The sequence below is a fragment of the Pinus tabuliformis genome, chromosome 4_1 (assembly GCF_031772625.1).
Source record: "Pinus tabuliformis cultivar Carrire ecotype Pingquan chromosome 4_1, CPIR1, whole genome shotgun sequence".
Classification (NCBI taxonomy): domain Eukaryota; kingdom Viridiplantae; phylum Streptophyta; class Pinopsida; order Pinales; family Pinaceae; genus Pinus; species Pinus tabuliformis.
The window spans coordinates 839,573,406-839,595,584 of record NC_142303.1 but is presented as its reverse complement, the minus strand read 5'-3'; the positions used below and the strand labels follow the sequence as shown (position 1 = coordinate 839,595,584).

At 38.8% G+C, this 22,179-nt stretch overlaps 2 pseudogenes; both read right to left on the bottom strand.

The window, feature by feature from the left end:
• Positions 1-203: 203 nt before the first annotated feature.
• Positions 204-1,044, bottom strand: LOC149178830 (uncharacterized; annotated as a pseudogene).
• Positions 1,045-4,112: 3,068 nt separating this feature from the next.
• LOC149178829 (uncharacterized) lies at positions 4,113-4,895 on the bottom strand (annotated as a pseudogene).
• Positions 4,896-22,179: the final 17,284 nt, after the last annotated feature.

Below are 22,179 nucleotides of genomic sequence, written 5' to 3'. Positions count from 1 at the left end.
TGAAATCTCGATCCTTTCTTATACTAAATCCTGAGGGAATCTCTTGAATCTGATTAGCTTTTGTATTTATAGGTGGTGTTTGAATTGAGTTGATTTGATTTCTCCCGGTTTTTGTAGAGCATGTGGATTGTAAATCCTCAAAAGGGCGAGGAGAGAGCTGCTGCGGCAGAGGAGTCTCGAAGAAAATATATGAGATAAAGTACAACATTATCCTTCTGCAAAGACAAAAAAGTAATGAATTATAAAAATTGCAGGCTTCCATTTGATGTCAATGACAACTATGATGAAAAGGCCTTCATCTGTTCAAGAGCAGAAATGACTAAAGGGGCCTTGTCGGGAGATCTTTGTTTATAATTCTTAACTAAAGAGGCCGCTGCAAGAAAGTGTAACTCTGAGCCTTCTTTTTCATCTTTACCACGGCCCTTCGTTATTTGATTGATGGCCGCTCCACACAAGCACACACCATACAGAGCTCGAGTATTTCTTCCCCCACTCAAGTCGATAGCCACAGCATAATATTTTTTTTTTTTTTTTTTGCCGGTTTAAAATTTTCAAGACCGCCAAGTGTATAAAGCACCTCAGCATATGATAAGTGAAAGAATGGATTTGATGGTTGAGCAAGTATTAGCTCTTCAAAACAAAAAGCTGCCTGCTTACACATTTGAAGAGAAATGTATAAGTCTGCAAGTTCCCTCCATGCTCTTCCAATGGATGCTCTTCCAATAGGCCTGAGTAAACTTTGTCTGCTCGTGTCTAGGATCCTTTAGCCTCAAACCACATTCCTTCCAGCCTACCTACTCTGGTACTGTTTGGAAACTTCTTCAAAAGAATTTGAATGTATTCCTTTGCAATTTCCAAATGCCCACAGTCCATAGCCGCAATGGATACTTGCTCATACAAAGTCCATACTTTATTTGCAATGGCAGTGAAAGACCTGATGCCACCGCCACCTACAGGTCCATTGGTATAAAGAGATTCAAATTCCTGTGTAAAATGAACTGCATGATCCTTCTCAGTGTAAAACTCGGAAGCAGCTACATCCATGCCAATAACAACCTCGCCAGTATAGCCTGCTTTCTCAATGGCAATCTTCAATAACTCGAGGCCTTATAATGCCTCTCTTCTCCTTGTGTTCTTGCAGAACTTGCCTCAAAGACATATTACTCACAGAGTCACCACTAACAGGCACAAAATCACCTGGGATCACATTCTGTTGATCAATAAGACGCAGGGCATTCCCAGTGCTAACACAATCATTTGATTCAATAGCTGTGACAATGAATTTTGTTTGGGATTTCCAGTGAGACCTCTCCAAATAGCTTGTAACTTGCTTTGCCTCTGATTGCTAATGATGTTTTTTTTTTTTTGTTTATGCTTTTGCAGAGATAGGATCTGAGGAAGCTGCTGCCTTTTGAAGAGCTGGAGAATTTGATACATATTCTAAAAAACACATTTAATGATTTCTTCTTCAAAACAGGGTTTGAAGAAGAATCAATCTCACATTTGACATACAAGACGAAGTCTAACATCGGCTCCACTTGGGATGGTAGTTGTCGCTTCGTGGAGGTGCCAAGAACCACAGAACTTTGGGAGAGCAGACAGTGCCTCCATCCATTGGGCAATGGAGTCCATTATTTCAACAAATCAACACAACTGAAGACTCAACTTATTAACTGGAAACTGACTGAATTGATTGAAAGACTAATTCGGCAAACTTCAAACTAAACTGTAATGAAACTGGAACAAGATGCTGCCTTTTGGCTACTTATTTATTTACAAAATCTACCCTACTTTGCTGTAAAACACTAGATCAGGTAATACTGAAATGCCAGATCAACCATTCAAGTAAACCTGAGAATGATGCTGCTTGAGAAGGCTTCCGCGAGGACACAGATGTTATTGCTGGCAGCCCTTCATGCACGTAATGATCCTGGTCACGTAGAAAACAGCCTGATCTATCAATCAAACTGAAAAACATTGTCATGTACATCGCAATAGGATCGTGAAAGCCGGACTCTGTTGGCTGCCCCAACTCTGCAATACATATTTCCAGCTGCACATTGTCAATGTAAACATCTGTAGGCAAGTCTATGATTTCTTGTTGCGAAGGAGGAAGGATTTCCAAGAACTTTTTAGGGTCTTGGAAATCATATGACTGGATTTGCTCATCTAAACATTGAATCTCCTTCTCAAGTTTTTCAACAATTAACTCACAGGCACCAGTTTTAGTTTCAAGATGAAACTTCGGAGATTTCAAACATTGAAAGAAGGCACTGAAAAATTCTTCATTAATTTCAATATCCACTAACCACTCTCTAACTTCGTTTAGAGCTTCACAAAGTGCAGGGTTTGCCACATACCCCACCATTGCATGAGTGAGTCAACAAGCACTGGAATGTCTGGAGCGAATTGGAGTCGCCAGGTGAATGGTTCAGCCTGCATATGTGTCTGATTGCTGTCCACCATCAGCATCAGATCTGCAATTTGATTTCATGTACTGGGACAAGACAATCAACAAGTCGAATGTTCTCCCCAGTATGGTCGCCAATATGTTAGCGCTCGAATTTGCCTCAGGTTGAGGAAGGCAAAATCCAAGGCAACATCAAACCACTTAGCCTCGTAGCTAGCCCTACGAGGACAGGAGAGGGCTCTCTCCAGTCTATCTCAGCAAAAAGTTTTCTAAAAGGGGTTGAAATGACTTTAAAAGAAACTGATTTTAGGCTAGTAAACTGATAAAAAGGGGTTTTTAATAAAATGATGGGGTTTTTCTGGGCTGCATGGGGCAAAGGAACAGCTTGAACAGAGAAATGTAATCAAAAACACAGATTATCCCCTGAGGCAAGGTAGGCAAGAAAGTTTAACATCAAATTGAGATTAAATGGAATGGCAAGACTGTTGAGGAGCTGACAAGGGCATAGAAGATGAATCCTTGTCAAACAAAAGAAAACATTAAATATGAACAAACTTATAGGCAGAGCATAAAATATTATGAATTCTACCTAAACACTTCATTTGCTCAATTGGAAATGATCATGAAGTGAAATGAAAACATAACAGGTTACATATGAAACAGAAGGAAAACTTATGCTAAATTGTCATACCACAGGAATCTCAGGGGTCAGAGCTGTATTTTTCATTAAACTCTCTGTCAAAAACTGTACAAGTAAGCTCTATGTTCTCCTCCACCAGCACTCAGAACACTCCCTCCTCTTTTTACAAATGATTTTTTTATACATTAAATAAACTCTGCCAGGGGAAAAAAAATCGACCCCAAAAACAGGGGCGCTGTTTCAACTAAAGCCATGAAGATAGAAAAGAATCCTCCATCTGCTCTTAAAGATAGAAAAGCCTTCCATTATTCCAGCGTGAAGACAGAAATAGGCAATCGAACCTTTGAATGCCACTTTGCAAGTGCTCTCAAATTTCTGGAGATACGCTTTGCCACTCTACGGAAATTGCTAAAATATGGGTCAAACTGCCACATATGCTCTTTTAGATGAATCGAATGCCCACATATTGGAATGATTGCCACGTTACTAATATCTTTAATTCATCATCTTCCCTGATGCAAATATCAGTGTTGTAGTTTTGGGCTCCCTTATTCTCATTATGACTGCTGCAAAACGCTTGGGATTGTACTCTGCATTTCGAGCTTGAAGAGAAATGGCTTTCAAGTCCAATTTGCAATCCAAGTTTAAAGGACACTATATTCTGGAGGGTGGGAATGATGCCTGAAGGATGCTTCTCAAGATCCACTGGTTGACTCCCTTCCAAGACCTGTTCGGCCATGCTCTTCACTACACAATCGATATCGAATGAAACAGAAAAGCTTTTATAATGCTCTCGGAAACTGAAATCTCGATCCTTTCTTATACTAAATCCTGAGGGAATCTCTTGAATCTGATTAGCTTTTGTATTTATAGGTGGTGTTTGAATTGAGTTGATTTGATTTGTCCCGGTTTTTATAGAGCATGTGGATTGTAAATCCTCAAAAGGGCGAGGAGAGAGCTGCTGCGGCAGAGGAGTCTCGAAGAAAATATATGAGATAAAGTACAGCATTATCCTTCCGCAAAGACAAAAAAGTAATGAATTATAAAAATTTTAGGCTTCCATTTGATGTCAATGACAACTATGATGAAAAGGCCTTCATCTGTTCAAGAGCAGAAATGACTAAAGGGGCCTTGTCGGGAGATCTTTGTTTATAATTCTTAACTAAAGAGGCCGCTGCAAGAAAGTGTAACTTTGAGCCTTCTTTTTCATCTTTACCACGGCCCTTCGTTATTTGATTGATGGCCGCTCCACACAAGCACACACCATACAGAGCTCGAGTATTTCTTCCCCCACTCAAGTCGATAGCCACAACATAATATTTGTTTTTTTTTTTTCTGCCGGTTTAAAATTTTCAAGACCGCCAAGTGTATAAAGCACCTCAGCATATGATAAGTGAAAGAATGGATTTGATGGTTGAGCAAGTATTAGCTCTTCAAAACAAAAAGCTGCCTGCTTACACATTTGAAGAGAAATGTATAAGTCTGCAAGTTCCCTCCATGCTCTTCCAATGGATGCTCTTCCAATAGGCCTGAGTAAACTTTGTCTGCTCGTGTCTAGGATCCTTTAGCCTCAAACCACATTCCTTCCAGCCTACCTACTCTGGTATTGTCTGGAAACTTCTTCAAAAGAATTTGAATGTATTCCTTTGCAATTTCCAAATGCCCACAGTCCATAGCCGCAATGGATACTTGCTCATATAAAGTCCATACTTTGTTTGCAATGGAAGTGAAAGACCTGATGCCATCGCCACCTACAGGTCCATTGGTATAAAGAGATTCAAATTCCTGTGTAAAATGAACTGCATGATCCTTCTCAGTGTAAAACTCGGAAGCAGCTACATCCATGCCAATAACAACCTCACCAGTATAGCCTGCTTTCTCAATGGCAATCTTCAATAACTCGAGGCCTTATAATGCCTCTCTTCTCCTTGTGTTCTTGCAGAACTTGCCTCAAAGACATATTACTCACAGAGTCACCACTAACAGGCACAAAATCACCTCGGATCACATTCTGTTGATCAATAAGACGCAGGGCATTCCCAGCGCTAACACAATCATTTGATTCAATAGCTGTGACAATGAGTTTTGTTTGGGATTTCCAGTGAGACCTCTCCAAATAGCTTGTAACTTGCTTTGCCTCTGATTGCTGATGATGTTTTTTTTTTTTTTATGCTTTTGCAGAGATAGGATCTGAGGAAGCTGCTGCCTTTTGAAGAGCTGGAGAATTTGATACATATTCTAAAAAACACATTTAATGATTTCTTCTTCAAAACAGGGTTTTGAAGAAGAATCAATCTCACATTTGACATACAAGACGGAGTCTAACAGAAACTAACCCTGAAATTGGGAGAATCTATCCTCGGAAGACAATGTCAAAAGAAGGTTCTATAGGGCTAGACCCTCAATTCCTAGAAAGCTTCCTAGCCATAAAGTCCATGGTAGAAGAAATGTATAGGGACTTTAGGAAACATAAGGTTGAAGATTCATCAGGTTCTAAACAAGACAAAGAAGAAGATGAGTCTCACTTCCATGACCACTCCAAGGGAAAAGGGAAAGAGGAAAGCTTTCTCACACCTCCTAATAGCCTTGTGCACAATAAGAAGGCATCTTTGATCAAGCTAGATGTTAAATGTGATTTGCCTATATATGATGGGGAGTTAGATGCTAAAAAGTTGTACAATTGGATTAGACAAATTGATGTTTATTGCAGAGTACAGAACATCGACTCAGACAAGAGCAAGATTCAGCTAGCAAGCCTACGCCTAGGAGGCACTACCTTGGTTTGGTGGGAAGGCAAAGCTCAAGCTGACATGAAAAGACATGGTAAGACCATCTCTGTCTGGAGTGAATTTGTTTCTGCAATCAAAAAGTAGTTCTATCCATTGGCCTACATGCAACAAGCCATGATGAGTTGGAAAACTCTTCGACAGTTGAAAGGGCAAAGTGTGCAAGGGTACACTCAAGAATTTAGAAAGAGAGCATTGATTCTAGGAATCTCATTAGACTCACTAGAAACTCTGTTGAAGTACATTGGTGGTCTACATAGCTACATGAGGCATACCATCCTCATGTTTAATCCCACTAGTATAGATGAGGTATCTGTACAAGCTACTCATCTAGAAGCTAGAGGAAAGAATGGAAATCCAGAAGTTGGGGGACCATCCCAACCCACTGCAAGCAAGAGCAAGGAGAAAAGAAAGCAGAAGTGGAAAGCAAGGAAGGCTAACACTGCACAGAAAAGCAAAGCTTCATGCACTCACTGTAAAAAGGATGGGCATGATGATGAGCATTGTTGGATTCTGCATCCAGAGCTGAGACCTAAGAAGTTCGAGGGCAAGAAGAAGAAGACTGCTATAGCTATTCAAAAAGATTTGGGGTCAGACTCAGGAGATGAAACAACTATTTCTTTCATAGGTATAAAAGGTAAGAATTCTGAAGCATCTACTAGTAATTATGCTCAATCTGTTATTGATGAAGAAAATGAGAGAAAGAGACATGATATTTTCCATATTCGAGTTACTTCCAAACATCAAAAGATTGATACTTTGTTTGATAGTGGCTCACAAGTAAATTTAATTTCTGAAGCAATTGTAAAGAAATTGGGATTAGTGACCACACCTCACAAGAAACCATACCCATTAGGATGGTTAAATGATAAAGCACAACTACAGGTGACTAGACAGTGCAAACTCGAATTTTCTTTTGGGTCATCATTTGTAGATGAGGTGGAGCTAGACATAATTCCTTTGGATATAAGTGGAATTGTTTTAGGAAGTCCTTACTTTTATGATAGAAATGCTATTTTCTATAGAGCTGAGAACAAGTATCTACTTGTTAAAGATGGAATTGAATACTTTGTAAGGGCTCATAAGCTAAAAAATAATTATACTCTCATAAACTCAAGGCAGATGAAAAGAATGATAAATTCATGCAAACAATTATTACTAAAGGTTGTAAAGGAAAAGAAACATGATAAAACCAATGTATTTGAGGTTTGTAATGCTAAACAGCAAGCTGATTTAGAAAAGGTTGTTTCAGAATATGATATCTTGTTTCAAGAACCTAAAGGTTTGCCACCAAAAAAGGAAATAGTACATGATATTATTTTGCAGCAAGATGCTCCATTGCCTAACATTGGGATGTACAAGTTTTCAGCTTTAGAGAATGCTGAAATCAAGAAGCAGGTGCAGGAGTTGCTCGAGAAGGGGTTTATCAAGCCTAGCACATCACCATGTGGGTCACCAATCATTTTGGTGAGAAAGAAAGATGGCTCGTGGAGAATGTGCATTGATTACCGAGCACTGAATAAGATAACAATCAAAAATCATTATCCCCTTCCTCGCATAGATGATCTTTTGGATCAATTGAAGGACATTGTTTATTTCACCAAGCTAGACTTGCACAGTGGATACCATCAGGTCAGAGTTGCAGAACAAGATGCATGGAAGACTGCTTTCAAAACAAAATAGGGATTGTATGAATGGTTGGTTATGCCTTTTGGCTTGACCAATGCTCATGCTACTTTCATGAGATTAATGAATGATGTACTCAGATCTTTTCTTGATGATTTTGTTATTGTGTATCTGGATGACATTCTGATTTTTAGTAAAACATGGGAAGAACACTTAAAGCATGTTAAGCAGACACTAGATGTTTTGAAAAGAGAAAAACTTCATTTTAAACTCTCAAAATGTGAATTTGGCAAAACATCTCTAAAGTGGAAGTCATTGTAAACTAGCCTAAACCCAAGTCTTCTACAGAAGTGAGAAGCTTCTTAGGAGCAGCACAATATTGGAGGAAGTTCATTTCTAACTTTTTCTTAATTGCAGCTCCCTTACATGCTTTGACAGGATTGAACAAGGTGTTTCAGTGGGGAGGCAAACATCAGAAAGCCTTCGACACCTTGAAAGAAAAGATTAATACAACACCTGTGCTAGCACTGCCTGATCTACAAAGACCATTTGAGATCCAAACTGATGCCAATGACTATGCCATGGGAGCAGTGTTGACACAGCACGGTAAACCCATATGTTATCATTCTGAGACTTTTAATCCTGCAGTAGTTAACTATCCTACATATGATAAAGAATTGTATGCATTAGTTCAGAGTATGAAAAAGTGGAAACATTACTTAATGGGCAAAGAGACAGTAATATATACTGATCATCAACCACTTCAATATTTACACTCCCAAACTAAGTTGCAGCAATCAAGACATTACAGATGGATGGGTTTTCTACAACAGTTTCATTTAGTCATTAGATATAAAAAGGGCATACATAACAAAGTTGCAGACATGTTATCTAGACCCATTATAAATGCATCTAGTATACTTAAGCATAATTCTGTACTACATGAAAGCTACATTGAACAATATGCTCAAGATATAGACTTTAAAGATGTATATGCAACTTTGAGTCAAGGAAAAAGAGTAGAAGAATTGGATTATCATGTAAAAGGCCGAATCTTATACCATTGTGGGAAATTCTGCATTCCACAAACTGAGAGAGTAAAGATAATTAGGGAAGAACACACTTCTCTGATATTAGGTCACTTTTGGGTAAGTAAAATAGTTGCACAGCTGCAAAGATTTTTTTATTGGCCAAAAATGAATGAGACAGTTTCTAGATATGTAAGAGGATGTACTATGTGTGATAAAAGCAAGCCCAGCAACCGAAAACTAGGCTTATACACTCCATTGCTAGTACCTTCTCATCCTTGGGAAAGTGTTTCCATGGATTTTATTAGAAGACTGCTAAATCTAGGAAAGGTCATGATTATCTATATGTTGTTGTGGATAGGTTCAGCAAAATGTGTATTTTGATACCTTGTACTAAACAGATTACAGCTAAACAGACTGCAAAATTGTTCTTTGAACATGTATGGGTTCATTTTGGATTACCCACTTCCATTGTATCTGATTGAGACACCCGATTTGTGGGGAAGTTTTGGTCAAGTCTGTGGGAACTAATGGACACCAAACTGAAGAAAAGCATAGCTTTTCATCCACAAACTGATGGCCAAACAGAAGTAGTTAACAGGACAGTGATCCAATTACTCAGAGGATATTGTAGCAAGCATCCTAAGCTTTGGGATGAACATTTGTGTTATGTGCAGCATGCTTACAACAGAGAAAAACATTCTTCTACACAGAGATCTCCTTTTGAGACCTGTTTTGGTTTCACACGAAGGTCTCCTTTGGATTTTGTCTTTGGTAAAGATACCATGGTTGATGGACACAGTTATGTGGACAGGGCAACTAGGTTCATTGAACAAATCCAAGAGATCCACCAGGAAGTATAGGAACAACTGGAAAAGAGCCAAGCCAAATACAAGGCTAGGCATGACAAGCATCGTATGGAGCATAGTTTTCAAGTTGGTGACCAGGTCTAGCTATATATCAGCAAGGATAGGATGCAAGGTGAAGGTAAGAAGCTAAAGCCTATAAAGTATGGACCCTTCAAGATACTTGAGAAGATTGGTTAAAATGCTTTTCGCCTTGATCTACCAGCTTACATGCACATCTACTTAGTCATAAATGAAGATTTCTTGAGATTGTTTGAACCTTCGATGATTGGGGACCCTGAAGAGTAGAGTCAATTGCCTTCTATCAATGACCTGCTACTTAAATATCTTAATGAATTGCAGGAAGACATAGTGCTGGATAGGAAGGTGAGGACGATGCGCAAGGGAGATGTTGAGTACCTCAGGATTGGGCTCAAAGGTTCAAAGCCGAGCAGTGCAAGGTGGATTGAGATTGGACAAGTGAGAAACCAATTCCCTCACTTAGTCGATGCTCAAAAACCAACTTTTGGTGGTCCAAAAGCTTTTTCAATGGGAAGGTCGTGATCCAAATTGGATCCATGAAGAATTGTCAGAAGGACCATGGCTGTATCAGGTCGGGACAGACATTAAAGAATTAAGCAAATAGTGGTCAAAAACACCTTTGAATAGTGGCAATTAGCAGCCAATGTGGAGCGTCGAGGACCTCGGTCAAAGCGCGCTGACCGAGGCCCATGGAGACTGTGCAGGAGACAAAACTAGCCCCGAGGAAGCCCGAATCGGGAAACAGAGGCAGTTTTTGATGCACGATTATGGGCAAAACCCCTCAAAATGGGAAAGCCCCGAGCGCTCGATCGCATGAAGAGCCGAGAGAACCGTGGGAAAAGGCTAAAGGACAAGGCAGGACCCACGCTCTGAAAAACCGGTGGTATTGATCGAGGGTACCCTCAAGCGGTAAGCGGAATTGGAAAAAATGGAGCGATCCAACTTAGCGCTCGACGCATGGCAAACAGAGGAGAGAGAAAACCGCTGTTTATCGTGCACTAACGGTCGAGCAAGTCAACTACGCGAAATGTGCAAATGGCGTCAGATCTGGAGGCCCCAGATCTAATGGCTGAGATCGCGCTCGATGGGAAAGCGGAATCGACGGGGGATTAAGCCGCGATTTATAAGAATTTGGCGTCCGATTTAACTGCAAAGGTGGCGGAAGACTCATTCCACGATGTAACGGAAGAACCGAACCGACGAAGCGAGTTGGCACAGTTGTAGGAGGACAAGTGGCCACCCCTTGTGAGTCTGATGATGACACCGGAACAGGGAACTCCAATCGAAGTTGTAGCAGGAAATTCTACGGGAAGTGGAAGAGGAATCGAACAGCCATGGGAACGAATGGCCTTAAAGCCGTGCACAGAAAAAGCATAGAACATCAAACACCGAAATCCCGAGAGGAAGACGGGAAGGAAAAGGAAGAAGACAAAGAAAACAAAGGAAAGACAGTGAAGCAAAGCAGAACGGAAGACAGAGGGCCGAGTTGACCAAAGGCAGCATCGAGCACCAGAGAGCTTGAGGGATTCAAGCTATCCCAAAGAGGATCTGTCTGGACTAAGTACGACATTGAGCTCTCTCCGTTATAGACTAAAAGGTCACAGAGCTGGTAAGGAAAAGATTCTGTGTACTCTAGTGGCTAGGGGCATCCAAGAACCACCCTGCCAAGCAAATTCTGTTCAGGAGACTCACATTGAGCTCCTTCATTGTAATTATCTACTTTAAGACACAATAAAAGAAGGCCACCACTGAGCGCTGGACCAGAGACGTAGCCCTGGAGGATAGGGTGAACTCCTTATTAAATCCTTGTGTTCTTATATTGCTTATTGTATTTCTCTGTTGTTTTCCATTTCAAGTGTCTGTGTATTTGCAATCTGATCAATCCGTTGCCCAAATAACATAGACACAAACCAGCACATGAGTCTATAATAACTTCATGTAATAAATCTTTAACTGAAGTCACTCATAGGGTGATTATCAGATCAATTCAGTAGACACATCGAGCACACCCTGCGTGGTGAATATGTACAACTCTTTTTGGAAATGGCCTCAGCCACAACTTATTATTTTTGAACACTACCTGAATGGCTACAACCAACAGTTATGCATATGCCAACGGCATCTACTATATGTATTTTTTCAAATTAATGGAAAGTTACGATTTTTCCTTGGGAAAAAAAATTGAATTCCATGATATGCATTGTTTTTCAGTAACTTTCCTTAGCACCTAGCTTCTTATTGTGCCATTGCTAAATATTTTATCTCTAACTATGTGATCTAAAGGAATATAACAAAACAAATATAAGAAGTCATGGGAAATGTATGTAAACCCACTAGTGTAATAAACACGCTCACTGGTAGCAGGTAAATTCATGCATGATACGAAGGTAACTTTTCCAAGGTACTGAACAGGCCTACTTGAAATGAAGCGATGTCAGTAACAAAAATTTTAACTCAATAAACATGCATAAATTGGTTCACCTATTATGTCACCAATTGTTTTGGAAAACAACAACCCCCATTTTTATATTAATATCATAATAAAAAAAATATGGACCCTTTAATTTTTAGACTTGAAGTTGCTTTAAAAATTCTTTTAAAACTCAAAAAATCATTTGATTTTATATTTATCTTAGGGTTAAATTTCATCTATTTTTCAATAAATTATATAATAAAACTCAAGGTCAGAACCACCGTATATGAGCATATTTTAAACCAAAGTTTTTGTTTTTTTGACATTAATAAGACTTTACTTCAATGCTTTCATGTGCCATTTATTTCTTGACACATTACCAAGAGGTTTTTCCTTGGGCCATTCATAAGTCATGTCTTTTAAATTCATCCAAGATCTGATTTTTGTGACAACTCAACCTTTTATGTTGGCTCCCCCTCTACCATATCTTGTGGCTTTCCTCCCTTTATTCTTCCTTTGCTCCTTCCCTTTACGCATTATTCCAACCTTTCCTCCTTGGGAGTTACATAATATCCATACTTTTGAATGTTCCAGGGAAACCTAGTATTGAGACAACCCATTATCCCACATTAGCTTTTGGCCCCACTTCCACTTTATCACTAAATAATGAATCTTTCCCTTTCCACATATGCTCACTCCCAATCATCCCGACCCTTTGCAATGTGTGAAATTCTTATTCCTTACAGGATTTTCTTCCCAAGATGATTCATCCATCTGCACAATTTTCATGTGAAATTTTATTGGAATATGTTTTTCCCCACCACACATCATCCCAGAGTCGATTCATCATGGTCATCCCTTAAGAGCACCTCCTCTATTCCTTCTAGGGTCTAACCTCATGGGATGATGTAAGCAACCACGTCCCCTATCAACTAAATATTTTACTCAATTAACTATGTCACATGTCATCCTTTAAGAGTTGTTGCCTCGATACAAATAATTGAAAAAAAAAACCTACACCTAATTTTTGCACTTACCACCATTTCATCTTATTAACTATTGCATGCCTATTTTTAATGCCTTTTGATTGATTCAAGTCATATTAAGTTGTGAAATGTATTGCATTACTAGATAAAAGCCCTCTAATCATGGTTTTCTTTGTTACAACCTATCACGGTAGAAATCCCTATACCAACTATTAGAATGACGAAGCCAAGGAAGAAAACACCTCCATAGTAGCTAACTGGGCTATTCCAAGAAACAATTGATAAGAAGTTTTTAGATAGATTTATTTTCTATGATATTATATGTACGAGAGATTCTAGTGTTTCATCTTGGAATGTCATATATGCACTACTCGACTAGCGAACGCTTTTGAACCGTCAATAGTGGCAACTTTACAATAGGGAGGCAATAAAACTTCTGAAACATTGAACAAAGATGCTACCAAATCCCACCTCCACAAAATTATTGTGCATCCCAGAATTCTCCCTTAAATGGACATGATTCATTGGGTGGTGAAGAATGTTGATATTACTTAAAGGAATTTCATCACCTTGCAGGGAATGATTATTGGTTCCTTCAAGCCACAACATATTGAGGGAACGTATCATTTTCCTTAGCCCTGTGTAGTATACAATTCTCACTTCATTGAAGGCTTCATGAAAGAACAATGTGAGGGTAAAGAGAAATAATTTCCTATTTTAATTAGAGAATGAATAATTGACCCAAATAAGCATAAGGAAGAGTCCTCTGGCCTATATGCCATTCAACCCTTCGCCCCTTCATATTTCTATGTTGGTGCCATGCTCTTTCCATTTTTCACCTATCAAAATGTCTCCCAATTTCATAAGGACTACATCCCTCTCATTCATAGAGCTACCGATAAGTTTACTTTTCATTGGGCCCAAATTTTGTATGATAAGTTGGCTAAACACATTCTTTACTTTTGCTCTAAACAAACAACCACTCATAACCTTCCCTTTTACATGTTTTCTTATGTTATGGATGTCATTTGTTTCTCTTCAGACTTTAAATCTATGGGATAGAAATGAACACTTTCCGACCCCTTCCCATCCTCATTTACCATAGCATATTATCATAAGAAAACTATTTCAATCATTTTTATCACATTTTACATCTCATTATGATTCCTATATATCAAGTTATTTTCAGTTTCAAGCTTCCTATAATGTCTATAGCTACCATGGATTGTTTATCTAGAATTGGGGATTGGTTCCTTGAAGATCATTTTACTTACATTAGGTTTTTTAGAAGTAATGATAATCTGCATGATTTTCCCCTTTGTGTTCTAGACAAAATTTTATGCGAAGAAGTTAACTATCGAACTGTTGGAACTTGTATAACCCTTGAGTTAAAGAAAGCCTCCAAGAAGATCTGACAACAATTCCCCTTTGCAGATTGATTTATTTACACTTCAAAATGATCAATGCGTTGTAAGAGAAATCCTACCTTTATATGAGTTGAAATTAGCGACTATCCCCGTAAAACCTCATGAACTCTCCAATGTGGTCTAGAGTATAGTTTTTGATGCACATATTAAAATATATGTTCATAAAGTCAATCAATATGATAATATATTTTGTGGAGCCTCTTATTATACATTTGTATGCAACAAAGAAAAGTAATTGTCTCTAGACAACTATAACCATTTTCTAGTTTTCAGCGACACTCGAAGGTCTACCTTGCCTTTACATTTTATCAAACTACCTGAAGGTGATGGTATAATAGAGGAGGCTACCATTTCTTTGACATAGGTTACTCCTCAGGCTATTACTCCAGGTCAAATTTCTTTTGTAAATCCATTGGTCAATGATATCTTCAAAGATTGGAAAACATTTGTGTAGATCACTTCAACGCCGGTTCAATCAAGAAAAGAAGCAACAATGCTTGAATAAAATACTTCTACCAACATTACACATCAATCAATGGATGTTTCTCTTGATTCTTCAAAATCTACTCTTACACAGTCAGGTGTCATTACCAAAAGACCTATAATGCTTAGGTTAGTGTAGAAACAATTTTATTATTTCCAACCACTCTAGTTCAATTAAATATTCAGGAGATTCTACCAATTGAAGTATTTTATAGTCCTCCACATAAAGCAAATTTAAATATAAGTAGGATGAAATGAAAATTTGTGGATGCACAGTCCATAACAAAAAGCACTACTTTACAACCTTCCTCATTAGAAGTAGTTTGGAAAGAATCATCAATAGCTCCTCATGAAGAACTTGAAGAATTAACTCAATATGCAGGAGCTTATGCTACTACCAATGTGGATAAAGCAATCTGGGTAAAATATTTTATCAAAGAGAAATATGAGAAAATACAATAGTTAAAGTAGTTATCCTCACAGTTTCAAGCACAGTGGCAACTAAAGTTCACCTTGGTGAAAGATCAATATGAGTATGAAATTAGGAAGAGAGATGACATGATTAATGAGTTACAACAAAACATGAATCAAATAGAGTAAATTTCTTTAGATCTTTTCAAATTCAATCATGAAGCTAATGAGTTAAACCATCAACTTCTACATCAACAATATCTCCTTTACAATAAGTTAAGTTTGATACAGGCTCAAAACTAGTTAGTTGATTCATTGATCAATGGAGTTATTGATATTGAAAGCCAATGTGATGATACCAAGTGTAAGCTTAATAGAATTTTGAAATGTAAATAATACCCTAAGATATTTTATCCAAACTTGCCAAAGATTAGTGAAATGAAAAATTCTACAACACTTCACACTTGGAAGGATAAGATTTGTTTGGTTCGAAGATTAATAAATGATGTTGAGAGGATTTCAAATTTACTTGTTCATTCTATCGCACAATCACTCAAGGAAGCCAATTATTTGTCAAGAGATGAAGAGGAGGATTTCTTAGAGGTAGATCTATTTGTTGGCATTATGACTCAGGTTTGGCGCTATGGCACAAGTGTTGTCCTTGATGGCAACTCTCTCAAGTGGCAAATCATTGTTCAGGCTCTCAAAATAATAGAAAATGAGATACTCGCCGGTGAGCCTAACAAAAGTTGCGGACCCGCAGGTGCCCCTAACAAGAAGTGCGGGCATACCCGCAGATTCTCCTAACAAAAGGTGCGAACATCATTTTCACTCACTTCAATGCAGAGAAGCACGCGCACGTGGGAATTTTTATGATTGATCCATGGTATTTAGTCCGACGTGTTTGATCTTATGGTTTTGGTCCATGGTATAGCATCTAAAATATTGAACCCCAGTTTTGGGTCCCTTGTATTGGCTTTCTATGGTTTTGATCCATGGTTTGTGTAAGGGCTTGCCTATAAAAAGGAAAGGAGATCATTTAGCTAGACACTTGTGAATATTGAATATCTTAAGATGAACTAGATCTAAAATACTTGTAATCAGTTGATGAAATAAAATTAAACCTGAGCATGAGAAGATTGATCAATTGAGGGGTCGTGATCTCTTTGGCGCATGATCAGATCTGTGGATCTGATAGTCTGGGGTACAATTGAGGGCTGATAAAGTGTTTATATCTGAAGGTCAATAGGCGAGATACGGCTCAAGTGTGAAGGTGCACAGACCAGTAGACGACGCAGGTACAGAGGTACGCAGACCAGTAGATGGCGTAGGTGCGGAGGTTCGCAGACCAGTGGACGGCACAGGTGCGGAGGTTCGCAGCCCAGTAGATGGTGCAGGTGCGGAGGCCCGCAGTCCAGTAGAAGGTGTAGGTGCGGAGGTCCACAGTCCAGTAGAAGGCGCAGGTGCGGAGGTCCGTAGTCCAGTAGAAGGCGCAGGTGCGGAGGTCCGCAGTCCAGTAGAAGGCGTAGGTGCGCAGGTGCGTAATCCAGGAGATGGATCAGGTGCGGAGGTGCGCATTTCAGTAGACGGTTCAGGTGCGGAGGTACGCTGTTGAGTAGACAGATCAGGTGCAGAGCTGCGCAGGCTAGACACAACAGAAGTGCAGATATTCGCAGGTTTATATTGGTGAAGTTGCAGACTTTTCTTGAAATATTTGTTGGCTGCCTTTTGTCTATTGCTGTAGAGTTCTGGGTTTAGATTACTGGTATTGCTTGTCTGGTTACTGCATTCTGAGAGGCTATTGGTTGATTCATTAGTTGATTGTAAAAGGAGATTGGTTGATTCACATGTACTTGATGATTATTTGATGTTCATGGATCGAGTCTGAAAATTAATGAAACGTGGTCCCTGAAAGAAAATAAGTAGGGGGTTGTATCTCCCTTCCAGGAGAGTTTGGAAAACAAGAGAAGGTTGTAGCTCTCTGTAGGTTGCATCCTGCGTACTGCTAAAGGACTGCACCAATACAGAATCATTGTAAAAGAAGTTTCTAATTGAAAGAAGATAGAGACACATTGCAGCAGGTGGTTTTCACCCACGTTGGGTTTCCACCTTATATCTGGTGTTCTTTGGTGTGACTGTCTATTTTTCTTGTTCTTGTTCATTATTATATGGTACTGACATTCAAATTACTGGTCAACATCTGAAGAATAAATTGAATTATAAATCTAGAAGGAATATTGAAAAGAATTTGATAATACTGATTCACCCCCCCCTCTCAGTATTATTTCAAACAATTGGAATCAGAGCAGGTCCTTCAGAAGAAGCGTGATCGCTTGAAGGAAGATCTATCATCATGAGAAACTATGAGAGAGAAGCATCAATCAAGCCACCAATTTTTGATGGGACAAACTTCGTATATTGGAAGGTAAGAGTCACTGCCTATCTTCAATCTCTTGGTACAGAAGTCTAGGATATCATAGATACAGGGTACACTTTTCCGTCAGCAACACCTATAGATCCTGCTGGTAAGAAGCAATATGAAACAAATGCAAAGGTTGTCAATACTCTATTAGGATGTCTATCTCAATTAGAATTCATCAAGGTTATGTAGTATAAATCCACAAAAGAAATATGGGACAAGATTGTTCTGAGCTATGAAGGAGATGAACAGGTAAAATGAGCAAAACTTCAAACCCTCATAATTCAGTATGAAAATCTTAGAATGCACAATGATGAAAGTGTGGCTAACTATTTCCTTTGTCTAGATGAGATTGTTAATTGTATGAAAAACTTGGGTGAAGAAATAAAAGAGGCTGTTGTGGTTGAAAAAGTTCTAAGATATTTGTCCCCTAAGTTTGAATCAAAATTTTTTGCAATAGAAGAAAAGGAGAATCTACGAAACCTTACCATGTCACAGCTGCATGGAATTCTCACTGATCAGATAGGAGAGAAGCTGCATTCAAGGCTTCAGGCAAAGGAGATTACTATGATTCAGGACATCTATCAGAAGAAGAAGAAGAATCAAATTTTGTCAAGAACCTTCAACGAGGTGCTAGAAGATTCAGAGGTAAGTTTCCTTTTAAATGCTTTGCTTGTGGAAGAGTCGGTCACTATGCTGCAAAGTGTCCGCATAAATATAAGCTTAACAAAGGTAAGGAACCTGTCAGATGGAACAAGAAATAGAATGTAAATAAGAAAAGCTATTACACTCATGAAGACAGTGATGGACTTTCAAATAGTGAAGAAGATGAACAAGGTAACAATTATAGAATTTTAATGGATTTTGAAGATGATGATTTCATGGATGCTATAGATGAAGAAGGTCTGTATTAAGAGATTTCTAAACTCAAAATTTGTTTAGAAGAGAAAAATATGATTATTGATACTCTGCAATTCAACTGCCTAAAAAAGAAAAACTTCATGAAAAGTTAGAATGTGAAATTGTTGGTCTTAGAAAAGAGATTGAGAAAACAAAAGATCTTAATCTTAGATTTGTTAAAGGATCTGAAACTCTGGATGAGATTATCAATGTGCAGCGTTCTCCACTAATCAAGATAGGTCTGGGATATAATGAAGAAACATCTCAAGCATCCACCTCCAAAAGTTATCTTGATGCAGCAAGGAGAAGCGAGCAAAGGCCTAATAGAAATCATCAGGTAAATTGGGGACAATTTACCTCAAGAATGAACAAAGACTATCAGGTAAATCGGGGGCAATCTACTTTAAGGACAAACAGAAGCCACAACTAGCCTCAGGTAAAACCTTCTCAATTTGGCTCAAGAATGGATGTCAATGGAAACTACAATCATATGGCTAGTAGATTTGATAATCACAGGAGTTTCTTCAATGGCCAATGTTTCTCTTGTCATAACTTTGGCCACAAAGCAGCTCAATGTGTTGCCTATAAGACAATCATGACTAGAGAAGCTCAAAAACAAAGGAGTATGACTGGGATCGTGAAAAGAACCTACAATAACTTTTCTGCTCTTGAAAATGAAATAGAATTCTCTATTTGTAACAACTTCGGTCATGAATATTTTGAATGCAGGAGCAGGTTTCGGTAGACAACTCAGAAGAAGCAAGCCTCAAGTGTCAAAACATGGAGAATGAAGGAACCACAACCATAGAGATGTGGTATAGCTTTATATGCGGAAGGACAAGAAAATCAATGGTATATCGACAGTGGCTGTTCGAAACACATGACGGGTGATAAGGAAAAACTTCAGTCATATAGTGCCTTAGAGAAGGAGAAGAAGGTCTCTTTTGGAAATGACACCCCTGCGCTTATAAAAGGTAAAGGTTCTGTTCAATTGAAAGAAAAGGTCAAAGCTGGAAATGTTATGGATGTAGTATTCATGATCTTGATACAGGAAAAACAGTGATCAAAGGCATAAGGACTCCAAATAATTCATACATATTCAAAGAAGGACAACATCGATGCTATCTAAGCAAGAACGATGAACACTGGTTATGGCACAGAAGGTTGGGGAATCTTAGCTTCTCACATATAAGGAAAGCATGTAAATACCAGGAAGTTCATGGTCTTCCAGACATCAGAATTCCAAACAATACAATTTGAAAATCGTGTCAGTTTGGTAAGCAAACCAGAACTAACTTCCCTGAGAAGGAAGGATCAGCTAGCAGGCCACTTGAACTTGTCCATACTAATGTATGTGGTCCATCTAGGAAAAGGTCACCTAGAGGAGAAGAATATTTCATATTATTCATTGACGAATTTTCCAGGATGTGTTGGATAGGACTTATGAAGCACAAAGACGAAGCCTTTGAAAAATTCAAATCATTCAAAGCCTTGGTGGAGAACAAATCAGATCACAAAATCAAATGCCTCAGGTCTGATAGAGGTGGGGAGTTTACCTCGAATGAATTTTTCGATTTTTGTGAAGAACATGGAATAAGAAGGGAATTCTCCACAGCTAGGACTCCTCAACAAAATGGAGTAGTGGAAAGGATGAACATAATGGTTCAACAAATGGCTCGTGCTATGCTTGATGAGTTTGGAACTCCCGCAACCTTCTGGGGTGAAGCCGCATTTGCTGCAGTTGTTATTCTCAACAAGACAAATATCCGGGTGAACATCACTCAAACTCCTCATGAGCTCTGGTATGGTGAGACTCCTTCCGTAAAACATTTCAAAATTTTTGGAAGCAAATGCTATATTAAAAATAATGATGAAAATCTTGGCAAGTTTGAACCTAGAGCAGATGAAAGCATTCTCCTTGGTTATTCTCCTCACAGCAAAGCATACAAATGTTACAATAAAAGGCTTGGAAGAATTGTCGACAACATTGATGTAGTGGTGGATGAAAAAGACACTCCCAGGCAGGTAAGATCTGAAGACTTCGAAGATGATGAGGACTATCCATCAACATCAAATCAGATTCATGATGAAGAAGAAACCCATGAGGCACTGGAGGAACAGATAAGGATAGAAGAAAAGACTCCATCCAGGTATGTTCAAAAGAATCATCCAGAATCTCAAATTTTGGGGCAAAAGGAGGTAGGCATACAAACAAGAAGAACAATTGCAGAAGCTTCAAGCTATTTAGCATTATTTTCCTCCCCTGAACCACAAAATGTAAGAGAGGCGTGCAAAGATGAATGCTGGGTCAAGGCAATGGATGAAGAACTTGAACAGATTGAAAGGAATAACACTTGGGAATTGGTTCCTAGACCAAAATATAAGAATGTCATAGGGACAAAGTGGATTTTCAAAAATAAACTAAATGAAAATGGAGATGTGGTTAGAAACAAGGCAAGACTTGTTTGTAAAGGATATGCGCAACAAGACGGCATAGACTTTGAAGAAACCTTTGCACCAGTTGCTAGACTTGAGGCTATAAGAATGTTCCTTGCTCTCTCTAGCTTTCAGAAGTTCAAAGTATTTCAGATGGACGTAAAATCTGCCTTTCTGAATGGAGACTTGAATGAAGAAGTGTACATTGAACAACCAGATGGGTTCATCCTTGGAAATGATCCAAATCTTGTATGCAGGCTCAAAAAGGCTCTCTATGGTCTTAAACAGGCTCCTAGGGCATGGTATTATCGGTTGGATAAATATCTTCATCAACAAGGTTTTATAAAAGGATCAACTAACAACAATCTATATATAAAGGTTGATAATGAAAAGTTGCTAATATTTGTTGTGTATGTAGATGATATCATCTTTGGCAGCAATGAAGAAGACATGAGTCAAAAGTTTTCCTTGGTGATGCAAAAGGATTTTGAAATGTCCATGCTTGGTGAGCTCACATATTTCCTTGGTTTGCAAGTCCAACAAAACAAAGATGGTATTTTTCTATCATAAACCAAGTATCTCAAGCAGATCTTGAAGAAATATGGGACGGAGGATTCGAAACCAGTATGTACCCCTATGGTGACAGGATGCAGCCTCAGCATGAATGATGAGTCGGCAGCAGTACATCAACCAACCTATAGATCCATGATTGGAAGTCTGCTTTATTTGACAGGTACCTGACCAGACATCATGCATGCAGTGGGAATTGTTGGAAGATTTCAAGAAAATCCAAAGGAAACTCATCTTCAGGCAGTTAAGAGAATCTTCAAGTACCTTCAAGGAACTCAAAACTATGGCCTAGGGTATCCCAGAGATACAGATCTCACACTTCATGCTTATACAGATGCAGATTGGGCCGAAAGCGTGGATGACAGAAAAAGCACTAGTGGTGGTGCATTCTTCATGGGTTCCAGATTAGTATCTTGGTTCAACAAGAAACAGAGTTCAATAGCATTATCCATAGCTGAAGCAGAGTATGTGGCTGCTGCATCCTGTTGCACACAACTCCTTTGGATGATGCAAACATTGCAAGACATGCAAATCACTTGTACTCCACCTATCTCCATCTTCTGTGATAATACAAGTGCAATCAATATTTCAAAGAACCCAGTCATGCACTCAAAGACCAAGCATATACCAATCAAATATCATTTTCTTCGGGAACAAGTGCTTGAACAAAAGATCAAGTTGGAGTATGTTCCATCTAAGGAACAAGTTGCTGATATACTCACCAAACCGCTACCCAGGGAGACCTTTGAATACCTCA